At 41.0% G+C, this 26,049-nt stretch overlaps 1 long non-coding RNA gene across 1 annotated transcript; it reads left to right on the top strand.

Annotated features, from left to right (window-relative positions):
* LOC124981985 (uncharacterized) lies at nt 1–25,360 on the top strand. Its single transcript, XR_007108152.1, has 3 exons — nt 1–139; nt 13,558–13,695; nt 24,982–25,360. It is a non-coding gene; the product is annotated as an uncharacterized LOC124981985 (long non-coding RNA).
* Nucleotides 25,361–26,049: the final 689 nt, after the last annotated feature.

The raw sequence follows: 26,049 nt of genomic DNA, 5'->3' as shown, positions 1-26,049 counted from the left end.
GGAACAATTAAACAGTACTGAACAGCGACAGCCATGATTGACATGCATGGGGTACAGAGGAGACACAAAGCTCCGAGTGACTCATGTCCTTAGCAAAATGGAAGCAAGCCTGCTGAGGGCAGCCAGTCAGGAAACGCTGGTGAGTGGTCTTGGTTTAAGTTCTTCTGCAGAGGGGGACAGCAGGCTGCTCCTGAGACTCCCTCTCAGAAGGGCTGGAGGCCTTGTGTAAACATGGAGGTGATGTTTTTGTTTGTTGTTATTGTTGTTGCCATTGCTGACAGGATATGGAAGTGAACTGGGCCACAGTGCTTGGTCTTATTGTCACCCAGGATAGCCATGATGTTGTCTTGCAGAGTTTCCCTACAAATGGAAAATGGGAAAGGGCATTTGTTTCCCAAAAACCAGGTTATAAAGTCATCATGCGAGGAGAAATAATGGTCAGCAGGGTAGGAGGAAGGAGAGGATGCTGGGCCAATAGCCAGAGGAAGCCAGTGCTGGGGTTCAGTGGTGGATGACCCCTCTCTGGAGCCCCCAGGACTGGAGGGAGTGTGGCTAGCTGAGGCAGGAGGCGTGTCTGGGGTGAGACATTGAATTGATTACACAACCCTAAGAATGAGTGCCTCCTTGTGGCCTGGGGACAGGCAGGCTGGATTTGCCAGTCACCAGGCCAGACCCAGGTGCCTCCTGGAGAAGGCAATAGTGCAGGCTGGCTTGCCCATGCCCAGCCATGAAGACCGTTCAAAGCCCTGTGGGATAGGTTTTCACAGCTATTGGGTCAGCTCAGCCTCTTATCAGCCTAGGAGAGAGGTGCGGCAAGGATTAGTGAGAAAACAGATGGGCGAGGCTGGGTGAGGCTCCAATGGTGGCAGAGCTGCCTGACACAGTGCTGAACTCTCCATGACCTCCACCTTTCTTCTGGGGGGAATCATCGTCATGCCCCATTCCTGTCAAAAGGAAGGGGATGAGGGGCTTCATCTTTTTTCAAATCATGAAAATGAGATTGATGAAACTGATGAATTACTATCAGTCGTACTTGAAAAACATAAAGTGGGCAGAGTAGATGGATAAAATAGGAGGAGATCCCTGATGGAGTACTTAGGAACAATGGACAGATGTGCACATAGCACATTTTCAAAATGTAGTATGAAGCCAGGTGCTGTGGGGCATGCCTGTAATCCCAGCTACTAGGGAGGCTGAAGAAGGAGGATCACTTATTGGAGACCAGCCTCGGCAACACAGACCCTGTCTCAAAATTTAAAAAAATAAATAAAAGGGATGGGGCTGTAGCTCAGTGGTAGAGCACCCCTGGGTTCAGGCCCTAAGGCCACACACACACACACACACACACACACACACAAAATGAAGTGTGAAGATAAGAAACAGGGGATCTATGACACAATATTCTTTAGGTAAATTAGAAATACGTGCATTAAACCACAATATTTTCAAAGAATTGACACAACTAAGAATGCACAATTAAACCCATACCGGTGGTTACCAATGGGGAGGTGAGAAGGATAAGTGCTAATAAATAAATAAGCCAGCAAATGCCCATGTGGCCAGTAATAATAATATGACTCCTGTCTTCAACCCTGGCAGCCAGAGGTACAAAAACCCTAAACAAATCAACAAACAAAAACCAAGACCACCCTCCTCAAAAATACCACGGCAGTGTATGAACTGTGCACTGTGTGTCTTTAGCTTGGTTGACAAAGAGCAGAGGCTAACCTGGTACTTTTTCTTTTGTCTATTCCCTTCAGAGTCATTGTCCCTGCTGTTTCTTTCATTAAGATTTACAACATGCATCCATTCATGCATCCATGCATCCATCCATCAATCCATCCATCTATCCATCCATGCATCTATCTATTCATGCTTCCATTCATGCATCCATCCATCCATTTATCTACCCATGCATTCATGCATCTATCCATCCTTGCATCCATTCATGCATTCATCCATCCATCCATTCATCCATCCATGCATGCAACCATTCATCCACAAACTTTCCTCAAGTGTTCTCAAATGCAAGGCCCTCTCCTAGGTCAGGAGGGGACACAGAAGACACTACCTCCTCCACCTCCTCCCTGACATTCCTAATTCATTTAAGGATGAGGTGTCAAGAGCTTCATCAGCTTGTCTTTTAGAGCTTTACTATATATATGGTGTACCAAGCAACATTAAGAATGCCATTCTTAACATCTTTTTTAGCCACAATGGGGAAGAGGGCAAGAGAAGTAATAATTGGAATTAGATAAGCCACAAAATTTTATTTGATGAGTTAAACCTCAAAATAACCAAGAAATGTCCACAACTAAATAATAATAGCAAAACCCCACCTTTTTTAGTATTTTATATATTGGTCATTTGTATCATCATTTTTTTCCCCCACTCCTGGTGAATTTCATTGATGTTTTCTAAAGAACCAGATTTTGATCTTGATTGATTTTATTTTTCTTTTCCCTAGTTTATTGGTTTTTCACTCTAATTTTTATTATGTTTTTTCTTCTGCATTAGGTTTCATTTGCTTTTTGTTCTGTTCATTTCATTCCTTTATTTAGGTGGATTTGATACCTTTCTTCTATTGTATAATAAGACTTAAGTGCTAAAATTTTCCTCTAAATATTGCCTTTGTACATCCCACACACCTAAATATGTTGTATTTTCATTCCATTTGGTTCAAAATACTGTTTAAAATTATTCTAATTTCCCTTTGATTTCTTCCTTGAATCCTAGGTTATTTAGAAATATATTATGTAGTTTCTAACAATTTGGAGATATTCTTAATATCTTTCTAATGTTGACCTCTAATTAAGTTACATTTTGTTTAGTTCAGTGAGCATAGCATATAATTTTAATACTTTGAGTATTTGTATTGAGATTTTTATTATGTGCAGAACATGATCTATCATGGTTTAAGTTCAGCATTTTCATAAAAGAATGTGTATTTTGTTGCTGGATAAAGTGATCAAAATTGTCATTTAGATTCAGTTGGTTGATATTGTTCAAGTCTTTTCTATTCTTACTTGTTTTCATGCTTCTTATCCTATCAATTGTTGATGGAGAGTTGTAGGTATCTCTGACAATAGTTGTGGTTTTGTTTATCTTTGCTGTTCTCTCCATTTTGTTTTATGTATCTTAAAGCTCTGATGGTAGGTGCATAAAAGTTTAGTATTCTTATGGCCTCTTGATTAATTGATCTCTTAATCATTGTAAAATGACCTTATTTATGTCTCAAAGTAATCCTTGTTCTGAAATTTGCTCTGTGATATTAAATTATTTACTTTCTTTTAATTAGTGTTATCATTGTATATTATTTTTCACATTTTAAACTTAATTATTTCTTTATGTTTAAATGTTCTTATGGATATATATATATATAGTTGGCTCTTACTTTTTATGCAATCTGATAATCTCTGACTTTTATTATGGTATTTAAACCATTTACATTTAATTTTATTTTTTATATCATCGGTTTTAAATCTACTACATTCTTATTTACTATCTGTTTTAGATATTACTTTTTTGCCCTTTTTAATTAGTGTTTTCTCTACATAATTTATATATCTAACAAATAACTACCTATCTTAGACTACTGTTCTGTGACTTCATAAATATTATAACGTCAGCTTGGGGTGTATTGATCTTCTTGGATCTGTAGTTTCATAGTTTTCTTCAAATTTCAAAAATTCTGGGCCATTATTTTAAAAAATATTTTTCCTGTTTTACTACATCCTTTAGAGACTCTGCTAAAACACATATTAGGCTGTTAAAAGCAGTCCCACAACTCACAGCTGCTCTGTTCATTTCTGTTAGTTCTTCCTGTGTCTTATTTTGTATAGTTTACATGACTATGTTTTAAAATTCATAAACATTTCCCCCTTCAATGCCCAAGCTTCTATTAATCTAATTCACTCTATTTTCCATTTCAAACATTGTAAAGTTCACTCTCAAATTCATTCATTTCTTATTTTTACTTTTCCTCCATTACTGGGATCTTGCACTTACTGGACAACTTCATGCCAATGAGTTACATCTCCATCCTTTTAAAAATATATATTCATTTTGAGACAGGGTCTCACTAAGTTTCCCAGGCTGGTCTGTTTGGATCCTCCTGCCTCAGCCTCCCAAGGAACTAGAATTACAGTGTACACCACCATGGCTGGCTCAAATTCAGTCCTTTTAATTTCTTCCATGTCTCTCTTTAATACGTTCATTCTTTCCTCTGCCTTCTTATATGTAATGTAATTAGAGTAACTGCTAATATTCTTCACTATTAACTGTATTATTCATATTATTTCCATGTGTTTTTGATAACTCTTCTCCTTATTATGCAGTATATCCTCTTGCTTCTTTAACAACTGGTAATCTTTTTGAGATACCAGGCATTTTGGATTTGACTTAGGTGCTGAATATATTTACATTTTTCTAAATATTCTTGAGCTTTGTTCTGGGATGCAATTAAGTTACTTGGAAACAGTTTGATTTTTTTTGGCTTAATTTTAAGTTTTTTTTCACGGAGAACAGAATAGCCTTTAATACAGGACTAATTCTTCCTTTCAGTCCAGGACTAATTCTGAGAACTCTATGAATTATAAGGTTTCCCACCCCTGGCTGGATACAATACCAACTCTGACCCCGTTGAACCCCAGGGTTCCTAATGTTCCTTTTGGGCAGTTTTACCAGCCTTGGGTATTACTTGGGAGCATGCTCTGTCAGCAGTCAGTCCGTCTCAGGGGTGACCCTCTGTGTACCTGTGTCCTCTCTAGCATCCTGTCCTGCAAGCTTTAACTCCTTCCATTGCTCAATTCCCAGAGCCTGTTGGGCTCAGCTGGGGTTCCTCCTCCCTGTGCCATGCCTTGGACATACGCTCCTGGCAGTAAGTTGGCTCAGTCTTGAGATTCGTCTCAGTCTGGGAGCACTAGTCTAATATGCTTGATAGTCAATGTCTGGGAAAGCCACCCTTGTATATATTTTGTGCAGTGTTTTAGTGGTTATAGGCAGAGGGGTATATCTGGGTCCTGTTCGTAAGTGGGCATAAGTCATTTCCCAATATGATCCTGGATGCCATCTCTAGGTGCTCTAACCTCTCAGTCCTTGCATATATGAAAATATCTTTTCTTGTAACAGAAATGATATCTTGGCTGCATTACAATTCTTGGGTTGCAGTCCTTTTAGCATTCTATAACGCTTCCTAGTTTTCCTTGTGATAGTGTGATGGAAAGGAAGTCAAATGTCAGCTACTTTTTCTCTTAGTGTATCAATATGTTCTAAATGTCAAGATGTTCTTAATACATATAAATAGGTATATGTTGCCCTTGAAATTCAGAATTTTTAAAAATTAGGATATGATTGCTCCTGACTGAAATGTATTAAATTTTTTCAAACTACAGATTCAGGTCTTCTTCAGGCAAGGTTTAATTTCCTTCTTCTTCTTTAATCATTACCTCTCTTACATGTACACCCTTTCCTTCTAGAAATCCTAATACAGGCTCACAGTCGCTTATTTGAAGTTTCTCTTTGTGTGTGTGTATGTTTGTTTTCTGTGTTTTTTAAAAAATAAATTTCCAACAAATACATTCAGTGGAAAAGCATAAGCTGAGCTGATATGAAGCTATTTTTAGTCATTAAAAATGTTAGTGTGAATATTCATGTTTTGCTGCTGAAAAACTAGAATGTTGATTTCAAGATATTTCCTAATATACTCCCAGGGATATTATATAGCATGTAATATGTACAATAATTATACGATTGTATGTATAATTTATAAAAGCTGAAAAATCCAGATTCCAAAACTCTTCTTACTCTACTGGTTTCAGATAAGAGATTCAAAACTTGTAATCTGATATTTATTTCCCTGGATCTATCCTCAGAGTTTAACTTTTCCCTCAGTACAGTTCAACCTTTGAATTTTTCCTCTAAACTTTCATATTTATCTCTACTTGATCTTCCTAACTGCACAAGGTCTCAATTTTTATCATCATTGAATTTCCAAAATGGTTTCCACAGCCTGCATATTATTGTGCTTGGTAGTAAAAACAACCACAATTCGTTGAAAGTTGTACTTTTTTCCTATTGCAACTATAGAAAATTACCACAAACTTTGTGGCATAAAGCAACACAAATGAATCATCTTATAGTTCTGGAGATTGGAGGATTGGAAATGAGTCTTATGGGGCTAAAGTTAAGGTATTGGCAGGGTAGATTTCTTCTGGTGGTTCCAAGGGACATTCCTTGCTTCTCCAGATTCTAGAGCTATGAGCATTCCTTGGCTTGTGGCTGCTTCACACCAGTTTCTGCTATGGGGTCCTTATTCCTCATTCTGGTCTCCTGCCTCCCTCTAAAAATTCTCTTGATTACAGCAGTCTCACCTGGATATACTACCTCCCTCGTCTGAAGATTCATGATTTCCTCACACCTGCAAAGTCCCTTTTGTCATACAAGGTAACATTCACAGGTTCCAGAGATTATGATATATGTTGTAAAGTGTAGGTGTCGTAGACTCTGTCCTCCCACGTTCCACACTGAAGTCCTAACCCACAGGAATCCCCAGTGGTAAAGTGCTTGCCTGGCAGGCAAGAGGCCTCAGCACTGGGGGTGACAGTGGCAGGGCATTCCTAACCCCCAATGTGAGGGTATTTGGAGATGGAACCTTAGAGAGGTCAGAACCCTCATGAATGGGATTAGTGTCCTCTTTACTTTAGTCATGTGAGGACACAGAGAGATGTTTCTCCATGAGCCAGAAAGAGGGCTCTCACTAGACACTAAATCTACCATCCCTTGAATTTGGACTCTGAAACCTCCAGTACTGTGAGAAATAAGAGTTGTTTAAGCTACCCACTCTATGGTATTTTGTTACAGCTGTCAAAATGGACTAAGGTGGTAGATTTTATTATTATTCAGGTTTGGCAGGATGTGATTGCTATCCAAAATATTATTTGTCACAGTTCCCAAGAGGAGGGTTCCCACCATACTGTGCAGGGCCACATTGAGGAAGTACCAGGATTGGTCAGGAGGCAGAGGGAGTGAGAAGAAAACACAGAAAGAGGTTTCATCTCTGTGGGAATGGTAAGGCAGGGTAAACAATTTCAGTGGGGTGCCGGACATGGCGATGCATGTCTGTAATCCCAGGCAACAGGAGGCTGAAAAGGAGAATTGTAATTCAGAGACCAGCCTGGGCAACTTAGAAAGACCCTGACTCAAAATAGAAAAAAGAGCTGGGGATTTACCTCAGTGGCAGAAGAACTACCTAGCCTGTGAGAGGCCCTTGGATCAATCCCCAGTAGAATCTAAGGAAAAAAACAACAAAAACAAAAAGATTTCAATGGGCTCTGGGGCATTAGGGCCATCTATATTGTTCTGTATCTGGCTCTGGGGGACTTAGGGTAGGGGATGACCGATCTCCATGTCAGAGCTAGACAAAGGTGGTGGTTGGGAGATAGCCTTTAAATTGAATATTTTGCATATAAAAAGCACACTTGTAGGGGAGTACTTTCTCTAGGAATTAGCAGTCCTGGGAAGGGTAGTCCTTTCAGAATTAGTAAAGGTTTCAAAATGTCAAGACACTAGAAAATAAAAAAAGGTGTAATTAGAATAACACGGACATCTTTGCGAGGGTTTTATTCAGGCTGCCACAAAACCAGCTGGATTCTGTACACCATGCTCACTATTTTATAAATGCTATCTCATACCCTCACAACAATCCTATGTGGATGGTATCCAATATGTATTATATTCAGTTTACAGAAGAGAAGTTTGAGGTTCGGAGATATTAAATAGGTGTCATACAATATCTATAATGTAGAGATAGAATATAAAGTCAAGTTTGCCCAATGAAGGCTCATTCTCCTTAAATAAGTATTGATATTGCCATTTTATAGATTGTAACCATCTATCAATCAATGAAGACATCCCTATTCAGGTTAAGGAGGCATCAGTGACTTAATGAATTCTTCCCCCATCTCCACCAGTCTTGCAGTTAATTTGGAAATCTGGGCCCATGTGAATTATCACTTTCACTTTGTGAAAAAAATTAAAAAGGCCATCTCTACAGTGCTGAGAATATAAACATAAGCTTAGAATATGGTAAAACTTGTGGCAGGACATCACCTACTATATTGAAGAAAGGAGACCTTTGCTATATTTCTTCATGGGGAAAATACTGAGATCATTATGGCTTCTCTCTGGGTGCCGAGGTACCTCTTTGATTTCTTTGGAAAGGGGATGGTTGTGTTTTTCTACTCATTTTGCAATCATTTCTGTCATAGTCTGAAATTACCCAAGAAAAGTCACTAGTTAGCTGCAGAAACTATTGACACATTATCTTAAACAAACACTCCTGGGAGACTTGTCTTCTACCTCCTCCTTGAAGCCATGGTAACTGTTGTTGGGGAATCCATGGTTGCCAGACTTTTCAACTGGAGGGAGATTTTTCTTTTTAAAAAAACCTGATATCATATCCAGAAAAAACAAGAAAACTTTTGTGAACTTTACTGGACTCCTTTATAACTATAGTGTTTCAGAAAAAATTTATATGACCTAATGTGACCTTCCCTTTTCTTTGGAAAGTCTAACACACACACAGATCTATCTCTATTCTGAGAAATAGGTGGAGAAATACAGATCAGAGATATTATGGATAAAATGCTTGTTCCAGGATTCATAGTTGGGCGAATTCAGTTAATTTTCATAACTACCTTATAAGTAGGTGTAAAGATGATATTTTACAAATGAGAGAGTTGAAATTTAGTAAATTGAGTCTGATGTTAAAGTTGCATAGCAATAAGGGTGGAGCTGGGTTTGGGCCTCTGTGATTCCAGGTTACAGGTATTGTTGCAAATGTCCCTTACTAGCTCACCTGGAGTTTAATACACACATTCCCCACTGTGTGTGCTTATTTCTTACCAACCACCTGTCTAGTTTTAGAGGTCAAACCCCAAAACATAGGTTCTTTTCCTTCTTAGTGAGTGAGCTTTTACTTAGAAAATACAGATTCTCAAGAAACTAAGAGAACTAAGGCAGATTTTCTCTAAAGGGAAGAAAGGGAAGATTCCTGGCCAAAACAAGAAGTAAAAGTCTGTGGTTACCCCTCCAGAGGAATGTGTACAGCCCTAATTCCTGCAAGCCAGATAGCAGAGACAGTGGTGGGCCTTTCGTGCCAGGTTCTGGTATTTTCTCTGAGCTGGGTGTAATCCTGAACTCTATGGAGGATGGCCAGACATTCAGAACCCAATGACCTGAAATGTTTTACCTACTGATCCTTAACAACAAACAGCTGGATACTCATACTCAGACGTTTAAAATCTGCTACTTTATCATGCTGCTTTATCAGGCACCTTTATAAATTAGAAGTCAATAGCTATGGTTTGGATCTTAAATGTCCTCTGAAGGGCACGTGTTTTAAAGGTTTGGTCCTCAGATTGGTAGGTGGTGAAACCTTTAGGAGGGGGGACCTAGTGGAAGGAGTTAGGTCATTGGGGACACGCCCTTTAATGGGACATTGAGACCTCAGCCCTTTCCTCTTTTTCTTTTTTTTCTTCATGGTGGCCATGAGATGAACAGAGTTTCTCTACCACAAGCTCTTCACCATGATGTTTGCCTTGCCACAGACCCAGAAGCAATGGAGCCGACCAACCATGGACTGAAACTTCTGAGTCCATGAGCCAAAATAAAACTTTCCTCCTTTAGATTGATTTCCCCAGGTATTTTGTCACAGCAACAGAAAGTTGACTAACACCGAGACCACAGCAGGACAGACATCTTATAAAGTCATATTTGTTTGAAAGGCTGCAATCCCGAAAGTGGATTTTCCCAGAGGCTCCTTCATGGCAGTACATAGTGAGTAATTATTCAATGAACTATTTTGACCTTACTGAACTCTCCAATGTAGGAAATGCAAACAAACACAAGATACCGTCTTTAATCAGAGTGTAAAGTTTAAAAGCGTGGTCATATAAAGTGTGGGAGAGGTTGTGGTGATAAATGTATTCTTGCTTGCTCTCTGGTGAGAGTATTGTTGTGGTCATGTTGGTAGGCAATTTGGCAATATACAATTCTGTTTCTCTGAGTCTCCCCAGACAAACGGTACCTGTATATGAAGAGAAGATCTAAGGCATCACAGTTTGTGTTAGCAAAACACTAAAAACATCTCAAGTACCCAGCAACAGGAAACAGCTCAACAAACTGAGCTTTTTCCTTATTGTGAAATCCTGTGTAGTAATTACTGCGAAGGATGCAGATCTTCATGTGCTAGCTTGGAAACTCCTCCCAGATTGGAAACACCTCCTGCCAAGTGCAGTATATCATCTTAACATCTGTGAAGTGCTTCTAGCCTTGTAGATAAAAACTATTCAGCATGTATATTTTATTTAGATACTGAAAATATATGCACACACATTTAAAAAGGATATACATTCAACAATAATGGTAGCTTGCTCTCTGGTAGTGACAGCAACTAGATTGCAGATGGTTACTGAGAAATTTAGTCTCATCTGTTACATCTGAATTAAGTATTTTCATGAACCACACATGATCATTTATAACACATGTAATTGAAAAATATTTAAAAGAATGATTGCAAGGGTTTTGCTACACTAATACTTATCAAGGCATTATTTGATTTAGTGAGATTTGGAAATAACCCAATTTTCCAAAAATAAGAATAAGCAAATCAATTATAAGAGATCTCCTGATGGATTACAATACAATTATTTAAATAATACATAGAAGTCTACTAAATTACAAAGAGGAAATGTTCACAACAATTCTCAATGGAGACAAGCAGATTATTGGACAATGTGTACATTATTAAATACACATCAACCTATGGGATGGCAAGTCCCCAAATCCAAGCTTTCTAGCTAAAAGTCTCTTTAAAGGTTCAGAATCGAAGTCAACAATATTGATGATAATGATCCCACTGAGACGATGGGATAGCTGAGGGCCAGAAGAACTGTGGAAGAGGGAAGTCTCATCTGGTAGCTGGGTCAAAAACAGGTGCTGTGGCTCACAAAATGATACCCTACCACCTACTGCTTTGGACTCCAAGTAAAAGCCCTGGCAAGCAGCAGATGTGGTGGGGGGTCTCTCTCTGAAGTTCCCCTACCTGCCTAAAGATGGGCTACACCAAAGAACACCTTTGCCTTCAATCTTACTGAAAGTTCATTAACTAAGGAAAGGAAGATTGAATATATCAGAGCTGAAGAGACTGAAAGTCAAGGAGTCTAGAGGAACTTTGTCCCATACCTCGAGTCTAGAGGAACTCCGTTCCAGGCCATTATTCTGCAGGTTCATTCTTTCTCCCGGCAAAATAATGATAATAAAAAAATTATCTCCTATCCCTCTAAAATTGCCCATAGCTTTCCCCTAGTTCCCTTTCCCTTATGAAGAGGATATTATAATTAACCATTGGGCTTCTCCTTTGAGTTTTATTATATAGATTAATAAATTTGTTATGCTGCTCTCTTGTTAACCTTCCCTTTATGATGGGCAGGAAAGGAACTACTCCATTTTTCTACCCTGTTAGGATTTGAATCTTAAGTAGACACTTAAGAGGGTCATGTGCAAAATGTTGGTCCCCAGTCTGTGGCACTATTGGGAGGTGGTAGAAGCTTTAGGAGGAGGGGCCTGGTAGAAGGATGCTAGGTCATTGGAGGAACGACATTACCGGGGAAGTTGGGACCCTAGTCCCTTCATCTCTCTCTCTCTGTCTCTATGTTTCTTGACCACCTTATGATGAAGGGACTCTTCTGCCATATGCTTCTACAATGATGTACTGCCTTCCATAGACCAAAGCAACAATGGACTGAAACCTCTAAAACCATGAACCAAAATAAACTTTTCCTTCTTTAAATTGATTTATCTCAAGTATTTTATTACAGCAATGGAAAGCTGACTAACACATACCTCTGTAGTAGCCAAGTATAAATGATGCTGCTGACAGTGAATCCTGTCTTTACCTCTCCTTGTTCTGGATCCTTCTGGAGTTATAAGCACAGGTTCAAACCAGAGTTGGCTCAGTTCTCCCCAGGGAGTCTGATCCACTTCACTAACTGTTGTTAGTCTAGAGGAAGTCTGGTCCCCTCCCTCTAATGGCTTGAGCAGAGACCTGAACAGGAAAAGAACAGTGGCTTCCTATCTCTTTCCAGACTAGAGAGTGGAACCCGCACTTGTACAGGACACCTTTACTTTGTGGGGTAGTCACATGCATCTTAGTCTCAACTCTTCGTTTCCTCTGTGGAAGCAAAACCCCATACCACCTTTTGAGAACAAGCCTAGCAGTTGTTAATACCCTTCCCTTGGACTTTTTGAAACTGGTTCATAGTCATTGAATTGTAAATAATGTCATACTACATGGCAGTGTCCCCTTGAAAGTCAAGAGTGAATGTTAGAAAATTAAGTGGTAGAATTAGTCAAAAAGAAAACTTTTAATGGAGTATATTTAATATTATGGAAAAGAAACAGAGAAAGTAGAGAGAGCAGAAAAAGGGAGTGGGTGGGAAAAAAGGGGTGGAGAGCTTTCCAGAGAGATTTCTGTGTTTACAAATGACAATGTTTTTTTCTTTCAAACTGCAGTCAATGTTATTTTCCACCTCCAATAGCACTGGAACTTGAGTGAATTTATGCCCTTCCATGTGGTAGAGTTTAGGAATGGGCAGGGAAAGAGTGCAATTTGAAAGCCCAGGTGAAAAATGATTGGAGTCCTGAGCATTAGGCTGTTATGGTTTTAAAAATTAAAATAATAAGCTGGGTGTAGAGGCTCATGTTTGTAATTCTAGTGACTCGAAGAGAGGCTGAGGCAGGAGGATCTCAAGTTCAAAGCCAGCCTCAGCAACTTAGTGAGAACCTAAGCAACTTAGCAAGATGCTGTCTCCAAAAAAAAAAAAAAAAAAAAAAAAGGGAGGGGGCAACTGGGGATGTGGCTCAGTAGTAAAGTGTCACGGGTTCAAATCTCTGGTACCAAAAAAAAAAGAAGTAAGCAAGCAACCAACAAATCCAAATGAGTTTGAGGTTAGAAAATAGAGAAGAAGAATTTAAAAAGGGAGGAGAGACTTCTGATGCTGGAGGCCAAAATCAAGTGCCTGGAGCAATTCTAGAACCCAGGTGTCTATGAATTTAACTCTCTTCCTCTGTCATTAATATTCCCTAAATTATGTTTCAATATCTTTCCCCCACCTGCTTTTATAACTGCATGAAATCTTACTCGTCAGAGCAGGGGACCCCCATTGCAAAGTCCCTTGTTTGTTTCACCACACAGAGGCCCTTGTGTGGCTGAAGAGGAAGCTGGGACTGGGCAGGTGATGCTGCCAGGCAGCTCCTTTCCCAGTGTGCCTGCTAGATCTACAGGCACACCCAGCTCAGGGGGGAAACCTGGGCAAACCTGTACACCAGCTTCAGAGAACTGACTAACATTTCGCTTTGCTTATGTGGTCAGGCCTGCAGACATGTTTGAAAGCTTTTCTGGGTGATTTGTCAATGGATTTACTTAATTGACAGCCTGATCCTCAGACCGTGTCTGTGTTTTTGAGCAATGCTGACCTCAAGTGTTTGACTCCATAGGACTGAAAATAAGATCACAGAGGGAGGAGGAAGAGGAGAGCCCACATGGAACAGCTGTCCTGGTTGAGGACCTGTTGGTCTATGTTACCGAAGACATACTCTACAGGCTAAGTATCCGCAAGTTTACATGATGATGAGGTAGGCTCTCCTCTCTTGGTGTACTCGAAATTGAGTGTGTATTTTGGGCAGGTTTGTTCATGTAGATAAGAATATTCAGGAACTATTCAATTTTACAAATTAACATTCAACTAATTGAAGTCTTAAAATTAAAAAAAAAACTAATTCTTCAAGTTTTTAAGTCTAACTTGTAAATTCTATGATTTAATTTATTAGAAAATACATTCTCAGCAGGCAAATGGATGAAATTGGAGAATATCATGCTAAGTGAGATAAACCAATTTCAAAAAACCAAAGGACGAATGATCTTGCTGATAAGTGGATGATGACACATAGTGGGGGGTGGGAGGGGGCAAGAATGGAGGAAGGAGGGACTGTATAGAGGGACAAGAGGGGTGAGAGGGGTGGGCAGGAAGGAAAAAATAACAGAATGAATCAAACACTATTATCCTATGTAAATGTATGACTATGCAAATGGTATGCCTTTACTTCATGTACAAACAGAAAAACAGTATGTATCCCATTTGTGTACAATAAAAATAAATTTAAAAAAAGAAAATACATTCTCAGCAATCATTTAAAAACAAAGAAACAAACAAAAAACCTGTATATTATAAAATGGACTAGCCAGGGGTGGTGGTGCAGATCTGTAATCCCATCGACTTGGGAAGCTGAGGAGGAGAATATTCAAAGCCAGCCTGGGCAACTTAGTGAGACCCTGTCTCAAAATAAAAAATTTGAAAAGGGGTTAGGGATGAAGGCCCATGGTAAAGCACTCTTAGGTTCAATTCCCAGTACTGCAAGAAGGAAACACGTCAGATATTTCAGTGAGCTAATCGTTTATTATAGTATCCCTTCAAATACTGAATTCTATTTATAAATTTATTATATTCAGGTTTCCTATTAAGCATATATGATTAAAAAACCTGCCAAAACACTGAGATAACTTTTAACATTATATAAAATAAACATATAAATGAAGCAGTTTAAATTGCTGAAATAATCTGATTTTTTTCAAAGTGAAAAAAGAAAAAAGCACCCATTACTTCAGATTTAATATTCTAAGTGGAAATAACTCCTTGGAACAAGTTATTTTCAACAATATAAATATATTACATTCTAGATAAGCACAGATTATTCTGAAATTATACACACTAACAATAATAATGTGAGCTTAATTTACATATTAACCCAAATATTTCTGGTATTAAAAGATGCTTATTGTATTAAAAAACTCTTAGGTCAACCCAACCCAAGTTGGCTCTATTTCCTATCTTGATCTTTGAAGGTTACTCAGTTCATCGGGAGCATGGACTGATCTTTGCCTGTGCCCCTTGCCTGTGATACTTATGAGACTCATTTGTAGTCACCGTCACAGCAATTCCATGTTTTCCAAATGGTCTTGTTTAGTAGTCCACATCTCTGAGTTTAAAATATTTGATTATTTTAAAATTTCTCAACCTAGACCAAGATTATCATTAACTTACTCTTTGTTTTTCCTGGTTTTGCATTTCTTTGATTTGCTTGTATATTACTCCCAAATAAATTATAATACAATGATTTCCAATCACTTTGAATTTTTATTTTAAACTTGCCGAACCTTCTCTATTGGATTTAATTATAATTTAAATTATATAATAATTTTTTGTGCAAACCTAAAGAAAAAATAAATGTAAAATAAATTGACTAAGGCATTTCTAAAACTTCTTCATATTCAGAGTCTAACTCTTTTGAACTGCTTTTCCACTTAGATTTTGAGGTATATGCTTTTCAAAAAGTTAGAATATAAGGCAAAGCCAGGAGGAACATGTGCCAAAGTTTAATGAGAGAACCAACACAAGTGTAAAGCTGGTATGGGCAATGAAAAAATATGTTGGAATGGGAAATGAAAAAATATGTTGAAATAAGAGACATGGGCAATGAAAAAATATGTTGAATAGGATTAGGTTAGAAACAAAACTGGTTAATGTCCTGCAGGGCAAGAAAACATAGCTTTGGGGTTATCTTTTCTGTTACACAAAAATCATTAGCATTTACCAGACAAAAATCTCTAAGTTAACATGTAACTTCACAAAATGTGAACCTTCACCCAGAAGCAGATAGCTAATCAAACAAACATACATTCCATTAGACGATTCAGTGGTTTTTATGACATTAAAAGGATATGCTGCCCTCCCTTTGCCTTATTTCCAAATTTTAGACCTTTTCTTAACATTGTTATCAAAAACATCAGGGATGTAGCTCTTCCAAAATAGTCCACCGGAGAACCCAAATCATTGGTTCTAGCCTCTCAAGTTGGCTTTGTCCCTCATATAAAAAATCAGCTGTCTTTGGTCTCCTTCTTCAGGAATGCTATGGAACACGTCTGCCACACCACCTCTCTCACCTCCCCTCACAACCTCCTCTGGCTTAAAGGTGTCTTATACTATTACTTCTAGAAATTTCTTCCAAGTCATTGTAAAGGCTGCCAGCAGTTTTATTTAGCATTTTTGGGCAATGACAACTGTGTCATAACTACTTCTTGGAATCATGTGTATCATGATTAAATAATGATTGTAACAGGCTGCTGATTTTAAGGTGCCCTCAATTTGAGTGATGTCAGATTGTGGGGGGAAAATATGTGTCCTGAAATTGATAAAACATGGCACCTCACAGAATGGATGCAAGATCAATTGCAATATATATTTTTGTTCTCCATAAAGTTTAATTCCCCTTCCTTTATCTCTATACTAAAATTTAAGTGACTTATCACAAGCACATCTACCTCCTGCAAAGAGAAATGTGGAGCCCTGGAAAAGAATCAGTTATTGCAAGGGCTCCCCAATTGCCAACTTCTTCCACCATTATTATTATTATTATTATTATTATTATTTTATTATTATGTGAGCCATTGTCTGACAGGACCAAAGAGATTCTAAGGGCTCCCTGCTGCCATAACAATGTGAATCAGAATGCTCTTGGATTTGGGTACAATTGTGTGTCCATTAACACCCTAAGGTTCAAGGTTACCTTCAACTGACCTCTTTAGCTGCAAAATGCTTCCCTACCTTTTTCATGTCTTGGCACACATAGAAAATGACAAATTTATCTGATCACTGGGTCGATGGAGAAGTTCCTCAAGATTGCCCAGATTTTCCTTCCTAGGCTGCAAAGAGGTTACCTCTTGGAATGCACATTCCCTCTCTCTCAGGGCAGACAAGAAACTGGTGGTGGTTTTTGGAGCCACGGGAATGACTAGATCAAGTGAAGTCCGTTTTCTAGAAGAAGGACTGGGTAAACTTTGGTACAGGGTGGGTGAGGGAAAGCTGCAGGTTGATATGGCCAGGCACCTGGGCCTTCCCTGTGTGGCTTACAGGGACCTGGAGAACCTTGAGAAACTAACGAGGGGAGACTTGCCCTGGACCAATTTGATGGCAAAGAGGAGATGAAGAATTATTACCAGGACATTGCTATTTGCATGACCAGTATGAGGCTGCTCTGTTATTTTGAGACCTCCTCTCCTACTTCCTGCCTCAGAAAATCCCAACTACTTGCTGAGCATGGGTGACATCCCCATAAATGGCATGGATGTGACAGATTGGGGGCTCCTGGTGTTCAGCCTGCTTGAGATGCAGAAGAATGTGCTGTCCCAAACACGGGACTCAGAACCTGGAGGAACACTGCAGAAGAGTGTGCTGCCCTTGGGTCGACACACACGGCAAGGCCAGGCAAGATGCTGAGACGACTTCAGAAGCCTACAAAAAGCTTCACTCCCCTGTGCCCTAAGACCTAGAAGACACATTCTGTGGTGTGCCCTGAAACCTGACAGCAACATTAAGTTGACCCCAATACTCAATCCCAAGGCCAGGACACCGGGCCGGTGGCTATAGCAGCACAGCTGAGACTTGCCCAACTGTGATCGTGCCTGTCTTGCAACTCTCTGGGAAGATGGGAGGCACAGCGTGGTCACCCCGATCCTGTCTTGTCACATATATAATTTTTTGAAAGCAAAAGGCATTGTTTTTACAAAACGATTTTAAAGATCTCACGGCCCAGGAGGCCGCAGCCATACAAACCTACCTGACCTGTCAAACCAGAAGGGACAGGATCCCTCCCCCAGAACCCTCTGCAATATCGTGCTGCTGAGCTGTTTTCTCATTGGTTGGACACCTCTGTCATTGGTTATAGGCCTGAGTGTGGAGCAAAAGTGAAACATTAAAATGAGAAACAAAGCAGATCATGCTCTGGCAAAAGAACAGTTTAAATTCTATCTATTGGAAGAAATGAGTAACCAATCTTTCGAAATCAGTAGTCAGAATTCAACTGCAGCATGGTCACAAAACAACCCATACTCTACCCAAATGGGCGCGGAGAGTGTTTACTTTGCTTCTCTCTCACTGTTCTGATTTCCCTCATGAGTATCCACCCACTGGGTAATAGGAAAAACAAACTAAACTATGTTTAGTAATGAGCTGGTAAAATTGGTCTGTTTGCAATAATATAAACTGTTCCAGGTTAGGATGAGTACTCAGTCCCGCAGCAGTAATACACAAGCTCTCAAATTTCATTGTCTGCCTGCTCTTCCTCAAGACTGCCTGTATTCTGGATAAAGTGGCCATTGTAATTCATCCTCCCAAACAGAGACTTCGATTTTTCAATTTTAAAAACACGTGCCTGAAATAACAAGTAATACATATAAAAATAATACACACAATCCCTCCCTATCCCCCATCCACACCTAGGTACTACTCCTGCTAGCAATATCCTTCCAACATGTTCTCTGAAGATGTACCAACATAAAGGAACTTTAAACACAGGTGCCTTCTTTCTAATTGTTGCAGGGAACCACAATATGCATTTTATTCTATAATTTTTTAAATTTTATTTTACTATTTTATTTTTGAGACAGTCTCACTCTGTTGCCCAGGTTGGCCTCAAACTCCTAGGCTTAAGCAACTCTGCTTCAGTCTCTGGAGTACCTGAGATCACAGGCACACACCACCATACCTGGATTCTGTCATATTTGTTTTTTAACTACTCCAGGACGTGTGTGAGAGAGAAAGGGAGTGCTACTAATAATTGTGCTAGGAAAACAGGCATGAATTGGTGGTGGTGTTCACCCCAGCTATGGAGAAGAGGTGTGGCTTAGGCAACCTCACATGGCAGAAGCGATGATTAGGTCCGTTTTGTGTCTTCTATTTACACTCCAGTCTGTGCAATAAAGTGGCTGAGCTGGGCTGCTTCCTGTCCTCTGAGGCACTTCTGGCTTCACTGGACCTTTAGGGGTGATGTGCTGCAGCCCCTGCTGGAGACTGGGGAGACATCTTTTTCCTTTTGGTTTAAATCTTGATGTCTAGATTCACCATGGCATTCTTTGAAGCCTTGTGAACTCTCTGCTGGCTGATGGCATGCTCGGCATGGCTGTGTTCTCTTTTTGTGGCAAAAGAGCACTGTGGGGATTCTAGCATGCCACACATAGGCCCTGGGCATCCAATAGCATTGCTTCATTCATCAGCCACCCATTTGCCCTTAGCACCTCTGAGTCATTACTTTGCGCCATCTTGAATATGGTGCTGAGCTGATGGTTGGTGTTCCCAGGAGACCTGGAATTTCCCCTTCCTCAGACAGCCGACTCTGAGGTTCCCACGTTTCCTTCATTGATCTGGGTGTTTCCAAAGCTCTTACTTTCTGCTCAGAAGCTGGGGTGGGGGGCGTGTGAGAAAGGGGGAGAGAGAGAGAGAGAGAGAGAGAGAGAGAGAGAGAGAGAGAGAGAGAGAAAGAGAAAAAGAGAGAGAGAGGGAAGGAGGAGGAGGAGGAGGAATAAAATCCCTGGTTTTTGTCTCTATAGTCTGACTTTCCTTTCCTCCTGCCACCTCTCTGTTCCTGAAGGGACTGGCTACAGGCTTCCTATTTTCTCCATGTCCCAGCATCCTTCTCCTTAAAGATTACAGTCTACTGACTCAGTTGTCATTGAGAGACCCAGGGATTTGCTCTCTATGTGATTTGGGTCCGTTTGATGTGGGTCCCTGACTTGGGTCATCTAATTGGTTTTTTATCCTACAAATTTTTTTGTGTGTGTGTGTGAAAAAACTCTCCAAAGAAACCCACTTTCAAGCTCACCCATTACTGCTGACTCATACAAATATCCAGCTCAATGGTCCATGTTACGCAAAGACAACACGGTGGTGGCAGATGCCTGCTTTTCTTCTGAGGCACTCAAACACATGTTATAAAATGGCAGGAGGCTTCGGTAGCTACTACACATAGCAGCACAAGCCCAGGTGTTTACTCTGGCTGATTTTTTTTTTTTTTTTTTTTTTTTTTTGCCCTTGAGCTCAGGACAAGGTCAGAGGAAAAGAAAAGTGAGAAAGGGGGCTCCCGCCACCCACATCACTGCTACTGTTTCAGCTCATCAAAACAAGAGTTTAAAACAGTTGCTGGAAAGTACCTTCATAGAAACAGCAGCAGAGAGAAAAACCTGCAGTGAGTGTTGACACCAGGCAGAGTCTCTCCTTACTGGTCTTGCCCTTGTCTTCTCTCTCTCTTGCTACTCCCACTAGCTGGGGGTCGAATCCCATTTCCCCTGAATTCTCCTTCTTTCCCCAGTGTTTTAGGGAACCAAGTCCTGTCCCAGACCCTCTGGTTAGTGCTCCTGGGATCCTCAATAGGAAACAACAGGGTGGTAGGCCAGGGAGTGGGGTGAGGAGCACAGCATTTCAGAGAAAACAGGCCTGGGTCTGAATTGCAGTTCAGTCAATGTTGTGACCTGTGGCAATTTAATTATTCTGAGGCTTCGTTTCCCCATCTGTCAATTTCTCATCATCTTAATGGACTGTTCATGACTCATGCCCTCTGCCCTTGGAGTTGGTTTGATGTTTCTTTTGGATACAAAATTACATATAGATGGGTCATAAAGGGGAAGAAAAAGCCCCAGACATCCCCAGGACTCAGTTCACTTCTTAGGCAACCTCTGTTTGCCTGGCATAGTGCTAGGAAAATATAAAAATATGAAATGATGAAATATTATTTTAGAGCATAAGAATATGTTGGATGTCATAACTCCAATAATCACACATTACAAAGCAACCTCCTTTAGTTTAATGACTAAAGAGCACTCTAGAAAACATCCTTGTCCAAATTCACAAGGAAGAACTCGGCTCAGATGCTAAGCTCATGTCCTCAACAGTTTCCACCAACTCAAATAACAACATAACAAAACCTAAGATACTTGACTTTTGTTGTGACACCTTTAAAGCATTCGACATAGCAGGTATTGTACACAGCTTGGGAAGAAACTCTAAGCGCTCTGGAAATTTCCCATCTCTCATGGAAACTCCCAGTTGACGCTTTGTACACTACAGATACATGAAGTGATTCTGAAGAGCAGGCAGCAAAGACTGGAGCAAAGAAGCAAGTCCTGAAAAATTCCTCCTGTGGTCCTGCGTGGTGGTGCCTGCCTATAATACCAGGGACTCAGGAGACTGAAGCAGGAGGATCTCAAGTTTAAGGCCAGCCTCAGCAACTTAGCAAGACCCTGTCTCAAAATCAGAAATAAAAAGGGCAGGGGATGCAGCTCAGTGGTAGAGTGCTACTGGGTTCATTCCCCAGTACCATAAAACAAAATAAGATAAAATAAAATCAAACAAAATCCCTCCTCCATAAGGAAGACCAAGAGCCAAGAGTTCAGCAACTCTGCTTCCTTCATGACTGGAGGCCTCTTCTCCAGTGGTGAGCGCTGACCTCTACAGCAACTGTGTCCAAGTGCTGTGATTTGGAGCATAGGGCACAGGACACAGTGGCCAGAGTTCCCAGGATCATTGCCTTTTTTCTGTGGTCTCCTGTTTTCAGGCTCTGAAAAGTGTGTTTCTTTTTCCAATCCCTTAATAAACTCTTCTGTGAGATCGGAAGCATGGGCTATTACAGTGACCCGAACATCCATCTGCTCCAAATGCTTTTGTAGTTCCTGCCTCAGCCCAACTCAGGCCACTCTTTTACTCTTGGAAACAGGAAATGGGAAAAATCAGGTTATAGAAGAAGTAGAGGCCAGGAGGGTGGGGGTAAGCGGAGGCAAGATACAGTGGTTGCTGGAACAAGTGTTGGTTGGGTCAGTGAGGGTACCAGAAAAGTGGGGGTGGGCAGTGGAGTAGAGTGACAGTCACTGAGGGGCAGCTCTGCCTACCCAAGTGACTAGTGTCAAAAAAAAAAAAAAAAAAGGCAAACAAAAACCCAAAACCAAAGCCAGTGGAGGGAGGAAAACTCAAACATCAAAGTGCTAAGAAGAGATTTTAATCAATAACATACTGATGCAATAGGGAATAGAGTCTGCCCACGTGAACTCAACTCAACTTTGATTTGCACAGGGGTGACTGAGTATTCTAAAGGGAGGAGGAGGGAGTATGGAGGAGGGTGAGCAAGGGCAAAGCAGAGTCAAAAAATGACACGTTACAAAAAGCAAGAAAAGGGGTGTTGGTGCAAGAAACCCATCTGGGTTTGTTAACTGATAGTTATTGAAGCTAGGCTCCTGCCTTCCCGCAGAGGCTGGGTGACAGGTGTTAGTTGGTACAAACAGAAAATGATTTTGGCAGACCTGCGTTTTCTTAGGCAGGTATTTTAAGAGGGATAGGATTGTCTTAGGAATGTGGCCTTGAATTGTTAGAAACCATGTTAGGGTTTGTTCACGTCTTTATAGGCCAAGATTGAGACCTAGTTGAGAAGAGGGCTCAGAGAAGCCTGACTAGAGTTGGGTCAAGAAGAGAGTCTTTGTCACAGGCCTGAGGTGGCCTGTCCCCACCAAGTATCATCAGCAGTGACCTTTCATGTGAAACTCCCTTTGATTCTGGGACCAGATTCACTAAGCATGCACTCTGCTGTTGCACAGGTTGCACTGTGCTGGGCCACCTACCCACATGATTAGCTCTCCTTGCCAGGGAAGAACTTGGGAGGAGAGTGGTGGGATAATTTGAACCCTACCCTGGGTGCTCAGGGAGGGGAGGTGCCAGCCAATGCAGCTGTGGAAACAGCCAGGCTTGGAGTGGAATTTGGTCCACATCATGGTTCTGTCCCTCGCTGTGGACAGGTGATTCTCTCCTCCATTTCCTCATCTATAAAACCAGGGAAGGGCCTTTCTCCTTGGACTGGTGAATGAGAGAAGTGAACAGCACTTAATAAGTGTCTCATAAATGTTTCTTTCCTTCTTCTTTGGAGCAAAGTTCAGGAAGTGCCTGATTTCATAAACTGGTCAAAGACCAAAATTCCCCTTGTACCGTTAGTTGTTTGTAACTTAGAAATATATTTAGATTCCCTAGACCACTCACACTCATTTCTGTTAAAGGTAGAGGGTTCACTATGTGCAAAAAGCAGAGAAGCAAAACATATATTTGCCTGCTCATTTCAACATTCAAGATTTCTGCCAGCGAGAGAGGTCTGTTTCTCTGAAGGGGCCCATGGGGACAACTCTTCTGAGACTGCAAAACCCAAGCTCCTGTGCTCTGCCCTTGTCCCCCACACCTGCAGTGGTCTCTGAATATGAAGGCAACAAATTCATGTCAGGCAGACTTAAGTTCCTGTATAAACAGACATCCTCCACTTAGGAATTTTGTGGTGTGGGGCAAGGTGCTTAATCTACCTAGGCCTCAGTTCCCTGGACTGTGAAATGGACCAATAGCAGTACATTACCCAGAGAGTTATTGCAGGGAGTAAATGAGAAATGCCTGGAAAGTGCTTGATGGAGCTTCTGGTTGGATTCTAGACCAGGGTGTCCATCTCCACAGCCCGTGTTCAGGAACCATTTGGAAAACTGATGGTCTCACATGTAACGGTGATGGTTCAGCTGCCTCTTGTCCACTTGGCCCCTGGCCCTTCCACAAGGTACCCAGTTCAGAAACAAGAGGTGGGGGGGGCCGTCACACCCCAACCGCCCCACAGTTACAGACTAGGGCTGAATGGTGGTGTTTCTGCAGTTTATACAGACAGAACAGTTGTGGAACCAGAAGAAACTGAACTCCAGAAATCCTGACCTTCCTGGCCATATGCAAATTCTCTTTGGAAATTTTCCAAGAAACTGCATTGGGCCCCAAGTTCTCTTTGGATCTGGAAGGCGACTACCCCTGACTGAGAAGTGAAGAGTACCCAAAACATGGATTCACAAAACAAACTCATTTCATCACAGTGAAGCTTATTGTTGGAGGAGAGTGAGATTCTAGAAAATGATTACTTATTGTTGCTATCCCTGTGAGATCAGGAGATCCTTTAGATTTTGACCTGTAACCCTAGGTAGGCATTAGAAATGCTTTGATAGCGCCCTTGATGGCGCTGGGGATGGTGACACATGCCTGTAATCCCAGCCACTCTGGTCTCTGGCTAGGATGATCACAAGTTCTAGGCCAATCTCAGCAACTTAGTGAGATCCTGCCTAAAAATAAAAAGGACATGGATGAAGTTCAGTGAAAAGCACCCCAAGGGGGCCAAAAAAAAAGAAAAAAGAAAAAAGAAATGTGACTATGTACCCAGCAGTTAGCCTCCTTGTTCATTCATTGATTCACCAAACACCCTCCCATCCTACTTGGCACAGCAGGGAACAAAACAGAAAGACCCTTGCTTGCCTCATATGACTGACCTTCAGGGGACATAGACATGCACCTATCTTTCAGAAGTAATTCCAGAGTATGGGATTATTTCTGAGTCAAGAAAAAGTGAAAGTAGGTAAGGAAAATAAAAGAAGTAGGAGAGCAGAAAGAGAAGAGTAAGTAGAGGTGGTAATGCTCACATCAGAGCCCAGAGGAATATGCCATGTCTTCAGGATGCTGCTGGTTGTTACCATGGTTACTGGCCCTTGATAGTCAGCCACCCCTGAAGTTGAAAGCCTATCTTGTTATTTTTGTGTCATTCATTTGTGACAGTCCCAAGCCTCTGTGTGTGTTGACTAAAATTCACTAGTGCACATCAAATACTGAGGAAATGACCCAGAAATCCTCACATTTGATTCTCATGCCAAGACCAGGCATAGTTACACAAAATTCACATATTTAACCCAAAAGATTGTAGGGACTTCATTGGATACTGAGGTGTACTTATCAGAATATGGTTGCAAATCTAGAAAGCAAGCCATGTTCGTGGAAAATGAGGAAATCAGAGGTAGGGTGAGGGTTGAGGGACATGAAAAGTCTGAAACATGAACACTGCTAGGAGAAAACTAAGTGAGATGCCCCAGTAAGAAGTCCAGGTTGACAAGAAGCCTTGAACGTGTGGGTATTGGGTATCCAATAGTTCCAAGCAAAGCATGGGTGTTTGTGATAAAAATTAACTTACCCCCTTTTCCATCTTCCTAAGGGTCATCTGTAGCTACCTGACCTCCAAAACAACTCTCTGTGATATGCACAGAACACCAAGTAGACACCTTCATCTCTCCCAACATGTGCATTGTTTCCTGGACTTCTGGTGGATGATGGCAAGGACTTCCTCCTTCCATTGTAGGAAAGCCAAGCTGGATGGGAAGGAGCTCAACTCCAGTGGCTCCCCTTGCAGGTGTCCTTCCGAGCCTCTTTGCCTGCCCACCCCTGTATTTCACACTTCCCACCTGGCTGTGCCCCATGTTCTCCCCAATCCAGCAGCCACCATGTTTGGTTTCGCTGAGTGCTGGCATCATCTAAGCTATCTCAGCACAAATATGGAAAAAAGAAAAGTATCTTTTCCTGCTGATTTCAGCCACAATTGGGACTTTTTAGTAAAGATTGTTTAATAAACAAGAAGGAAAAATAAAACAAAATTCAAACGCATCCATGTGAACATCTCTCTGATAAGCATCTAAATCTTTACGGACTGACTTGGGCATAAGGCATGAGCCCCAGGCTATAGAAACTGGACTCAGCTCTTCACCTCTTACAGTAAATTTAGCTGGCACTGTTTATTCTTCCTGTCAGAACCTGATTGGAAATGGAAGGGATGGGGATGGTGGTTTCCAGGTCATCCTTACTACTTTCATCTTGCACCATAGTTTGGATCCCTCTGCTCTGGTTCTGCGCACTGGTTGGAAGACAAACCCATCTCACCTAACCTGCTATCTTCCCCAACCCTACACAGAATGATAGGTAGGTAGGGAGGTAGATAATGAATGGACGGATGGATGGATGGTGGATGGATGGATGGATGAATAGATATATGGACATCTGTCATGGTTTGGATATAAGGTGTCCCCCAAGAGCTCCTATGTTAAGGAAGGAATATTCAGAAGTGAAATTGTTTGATTATAAGAGTTGTAACCTAATCAGTCCAGCTGGGTGGTAATTGTATGGTAGGGGGAAGGCTGGAGGAGGTGTGTCACTGGCAGTATACCCTGGAAGTTTTTCCCCCGCAGTCCCTTTCCCTTTCTCTCTGCTTCCTGGATACTATAATCAGAAT

This window comes from Sciurus carolinensis, chromosome 4 (genome assembly GCF_902686445.1).
Source record: "Sciurus carolinensis chromosome 4, mSciCar1.2, whole genome shotgun sequence".
Taxonomy (NCBI): Eukaryota; Metazoa; Chordata; class Mammalia; order Rodentia; family Sciuridae; genus Sciurus; species Sciurus carolinensis.
This window is presented reverse-complemented; position numbering and strand designations above follow the sequence as displayed.